At 58.8% G+C, this 5,000-nt stretch overlaps 1 pseudogene; it reads right to left on the reverse strand.

Annotated features, from left to right (window-relative positions):
• The window catches only part of LOC147155200 (18S ribosomal RNA), a 1,925-nt pseudogene extending 1,281 nt beyond the window's left edge, over positions 1-644 (reverse strand).
• Positions 645-5,000: the final 4,356 nt, after the last annotated feature.

Consider the following 5,000-nt stretch of genomic DNA (forward strand, 5'->3'; position numbering starts at 1 on the left):
TCCTCGCCCAGGGGTTTGGAATGCGCTCATTCCAATTACAGGGCCTCGAAAGAGTCCTGTATTGTTATTTTTCGTCACTACCTCCCCGAGTCGGGAGTGGGTAATTTGCGCGCCTGCTGCCTTCCTTGGATGTGGTAGCCGTTTCTCAGGCTCCCTCTCCGGAATCGAACCCTGATTCCCCGTTACCCGTGGTCACCATGGTAGGCGCAGAAAGTACCATCGAAAGTTGATAGGGCAGACATTCGAATGAGACGTCGCCGCCGCGGAGGGCCGGCGATCGGCTCGAGGTTATCTAGGGTCACCAAGAGGGCCGGGCCGGCGAGCGGGGGTGGCTCCCCGCCGCCCCCCTCCTCCTTCCGCCGAACGGCCGGGGTGGGAGGGAGGGACAGAGGAACGCGGCCCGCCGCCCGCCGAACCCGCGTGGGTTTTGGGTCTGATAAATGCGCGCGTCCCCGGGGGTCGGCGCTCGTTTGCATGTATTAGCTCTAGAATTGCCACAGTTATCCAAGTAACGGCGGAGCGATCAAAGGAACCATAACTGATTTAATGAGCCATTCGCAGTTTCACTGTACGGCCGTGTGTACTTAGACTTGCATGGCTTAATCTTTGAGACAAGCTATGCTACTGGCAGGATCAACCAGTAGCCTCTGGCGCGGCCGCAGGCGGGCGGGGCGGCGCGCGAGGAGCGAGACCTTCGCCGCCGACGGGCGGTTCGGGTCGCGTCGCGGGCGCCGCCACGCCGCCTGCCGGCCGGCTGGGGCGGACGGTGCCTTTTCGGGGGGGGTTGCGCTATTGAAGAACGATCGGGACGAGCAGATCGAGATCGCGGTAGAGGCCCACGCCGCGGTGGCATTGGGGCACGCACGCACGCACGCCTACTGGCCTCCCTCTCGAACCTTCCGCGCGGCGCGCCAGGTGCTTCGGCCTCGCCATTTGTTTGAAGGGCATGAGAAACATAGTGCTTCCGGAGGCACCGCCGCCGCCTCCGGGCGCCAACCTCCCCCAGACTGGGCTCGCGCCTGTCGGGCGGGGGAGGGAGGGCCGGCGGGGCGCCGGGCTCCGTCGTAGGACGGCCGGGGTGATGGCTTCGTAACCCCCCCGCCCCGGTTAAAGGGAGGGGGGGCGTACGTCGCCGGTTCGGGGGGCGTCTCGGCCTCGCTTCCAATCGGGCGCGCCGGGGGCTGTGCGAGCGCCGGGCCGTCAAAGGCCGGCGTTCGCGGTGGCCGGGGCGCTGTAAGGCGTCCCGCGAGCCGGAGGAGCCGCCCGCCCGAACACCGGCGCGAGGCCGCCGGGCGGGGGGCCCTCCGAAGGCGGGTTCTGGATGCCGTTCGTACGTGGAGAAGGTGCGCGTGTCGCGGGCGACGGCCTGCTGCCGAGCTCCGGAGGCTCCGGGGGGCGGCGCTCTGAAAATATCCGGAAGATCGGCCGACTTGGAAAAAAATTTGAGAACCGGGGCTGAGAGGGGGAAAATCTGGCCAGGGAGGCCGACCGAAGTGCCTCTAAGTCGGATAGGGATTGGGCGAAACTCCCTTGGAAGTGGCACTCTGAAAAAATTTCCAAGTTTGGCTGACTTAGAAAAAATTCGAGAACCAGGATGAGGAGGGGGAAAATGTGGCCAGTCAGGCCGACCCGAAGTGGGCGAAACTCCCTTGAAAGTGGCACTCTGAAAAAATTTCCAAGTTTGGCTGACTTAGAAAAAATTCGAGAACCAGGATGAGGAGGGGAAAATGTGGCCAGTCAGGCCGACCCGAAGTGCCTCTTAGGCGGATAGGGGTTGGGCGAAACTCCCTTGAAAGTGGCACTCTGAAAAAATTTCCAAGTTTGGCTGACTTAGAAAAAATTCGAGAACCAGGATGAGGAGGGGGAAAATGTGGCCAGTCAGGCCGACCCGAAGTGCCTCTTAGGCGGATAGGGGTTGGGCGAAACTCCCTTGAAAGTGGCACTCTGAAAAAATTTCCAAGTTTGGCTGACTTAGAAAAAATTCGAGAACCAGGATGAGGAGGGGGAAAATGTGGCCAGTCAGGCCGACCCGAAGTGCCTCTTAGGCGGATAGGGGTTGGGCGAAACTCCCTTGAAAGTGGCACTCTGAAAAAATTTCCAAGTTTGGCTGACTTAGAAAAAATTCGAGAACCAGGATGAGGAGGGGGAAAATGTGGCCAGTCAGGCCGACCCGAAGTGCCTCTTAGGCGGATAGGGGTTGGGCGAAACTCCCTTGAAAGTGGCACTCTGAAAAAATTTCCAAGTTTGGCTGACTTAGAAAAAATTCGAGAACCAGGATGAGGAGGGGGAAAATGTGGCCAGTCAGGCCGACCTGAAGTGCCTCTTAGGCGGATAGGGGTTGGGCGAAACTCCCTTGAAAGTGGCACTCTGAAAAAATTTCCAAGTTTGGCTGACTTAGAAAAAATTCGAGAACCAGGATGAGGAGGGGGAAAATGTGGCCAGTCAGGCCGACCCGAAGTGCCTCTTAGGCGGATAGGGGTTGGGCGAAACTCCCTTGAAAGTGGCACTCTGAAAAAATTTCCAAGTTTGGCTGACTTAGAAAAAATTCGAGAACCAGGATGAGGAGGGGGAAAATGTGGCCAGTCAGGCCGACCTGAAGTGCCTCTTAGGCGGATAGGGGTTGGGCGAAACTCCCTTGAAAGTGGCACTCTGAAAATATTTCCAAGTTGGGCTGACTTAGAAAAAATTCGAGAACCAGGCTGAGGAGGGGACCATCTGGCAAGGGAGTCCGACCTAAAGTGCATCTAAAGCGGATATGGGTTGGTCGAGCCTCCCTTGATTTGCCCTGGAGCTCCCACGTCTTAAAAAGGTCTCTCCTATAATTGTACACCAACCATTTTGAGGTTTGGGTGCAAACCTCTCGAATGGGGGGACTCGGTCCCCTATCTACAGCGCCCCTAATGACGACAGGTGGTACTGCGCCCCTGGTAGCCCGGCCATTGAAAATGAATGGGCCCATTCATTTCAATGGGGAATTTCGACCCCTGGTTGCCCGCCATTCATTTCAATGGGGAATTTCGACCCCTGGTCGCCCGCCATTCATTTCAATGGGGACTTTCGACCCCTGGTTGCCCGCCATTCATTTCAATGGGGGATTTCGACCCCTGGTCGCCCGCCATTCATTTCAATGGGGGATTTCGACCCCTGGTAGCCCGCCATTCATTTCAATGGGGGACTTCGACCCCTGGTAGCCCGCCATTCATTTCAATGGGGGACTTGGACCCCTGGTAGCCCGCCATTCATTTCAATGGGGGATTTCGACCCCTGGTCGCCCGCCATTCATTTCAATGGGGGATTTCGACCCCTGGTAGCCCGCCATTCATTTCAATGGGGGACTTCGACCCCTGGTTGCCCGCCATTCATTTCAATGGGGGATTTCGACCCCTGGTCGCCCGCCATTCATTTCAATGGGGGATTTCGACCCCTGGTCGCCCGCCATTCATTTCAATGGGGGATTTCGACCCCTGGTAGCCCGCCATTCATTTCAATGGGGGACTTCGACCCCTGGTAGCCCGCCATTCATTTCAATGGGGGACTTGGACCCCTGGTAGCCCGCCATTCATTTCAATGGGGGACTTCGACCCCTGGTTGCCCGCCATTCATTTCAATGGGGGACTTCGACCCCTGGTTGCCCGCCATTCATTTCAATGGGGGATTTCGACCCCTGGTCGCCCGCCATTCATTTCAATGGGGGATTTCGACCCCTGGTAGCCCGCCATTCATTTCAATGGGGGACTTCGACCCCTGGTTGCCCGCCATTCATTTCAATGGGGACTTCGACCCCTGGTTGCCCGCCATTCATTTCAATGGGGGATTTCGACCCCTGGTCGCCCGCCATTCATTTCAATGGGGGATTTCGACCCCTGGTAACCCGCCATTCATTTCAATGGGGACTTCGACCCCTGGTTGCCCGCCATTCATTTCAATGGGGGACTTCGACCCCTGGTTGCCCGCCATTCATTTCAATGGGGGATTTCGACCCCTGGTTGCCCGGCATTCGTTCCTATGTGGCGGGGGATTTCAACCCCAGGTCGCCCTCGTGTGGTTCTTTTTGGCGCAGCTGACGGGCTCCGCTGCTCATGGAGGTTTGCTAGTGGAGGATAACCCCCTGCCTGGGCAACTCGAACGCCCGGCATTCGTTCCTATGTGGCGGGGGATTTCAACCCCAGGCCGCCCTCGTGTGGTTCTTTTTGGCGCAGCTGACGGGCTCCGCTGCTCATGGAGGTTTGCTAGTGGAGGATAACCCCCTGCCTGGGCAACTCGAACGCCCGGCATTCGTTCCTATGTGGCGGGGGATTTCAACCCCAGGCCGCCCTCGTGTGGTTCTTTTTGGCGCAGCTGACGGGCTCCGCTGCTCATGGAGGTTTGCTAGTGGAGGATAACCCCCTGCCTGGGCAACTCGAACGCCCGGCATTCGTTCCTATGTGGCGGGGGATTTCAACCCCAGGCCGCCCTCGTGTGGTTCTTTTTGGCGCAGCTGACGGGCTCCGCTGCTCATGGAGGTTTGCTAGTGGAGGATAACCCCCTGCCTGGGCAACTCGAACGCCCGGCATTCGTTCCTATGTGGCGGGGGATTTCAACCCCAGGTCGCCCTCGTGTGGTTCTTTTTGGCGCAGCTGACGGGCTCCGCTGCTCATGGAGGTTTGCTAGTGGAGGATAACCCCCTGCCTGGGCAACTCGAACGCCCGGCATTCGTTCCTATGTGGCGGGGGATTTCAACCCCAGGTCGCCCTCGTGTGGTTCTTTTTGGCGCAGCTGACGGGCTCCGCTGCTCATGGAGGTTTGCTAGTGGAGGATAACCCCCTGCCTGGGCAACTCGAACGCCCGGCATTCGTTCCTATGTGGCGGGGGATTTCAACCCCAGGTCGCCCTCGTGTGGTTCTTTTTGGCGCAGCTGACGGGCTCCGCTGCTCATGGAGGTTTGCTAGTGGAGGATAACCCCCTGCCTGGGCAACTCGAACGCCCGGCATTCGTTCCTATGTGGCGGGGGATTTCAACCC

The sequence above is a fragment of the Leptonotus elevatus genome, unplaced genomic scaffold (genome assembly GCF_054856555.1).
Source record: "Leptonotus elevatus isolate MCC_2025b unplaced genomic scaffold, RoL_Lele_1.0 HiC_scaffold_132, whole genome shotgun sequence".
NCBI classification, from domain to species: domain Eukaryota; kingdom Metazoa; phylum Chordata; class Actinopteri; order Syngnathiformes; family Syngnathidae; genus Leptonotus; species Leptonotus elevatus.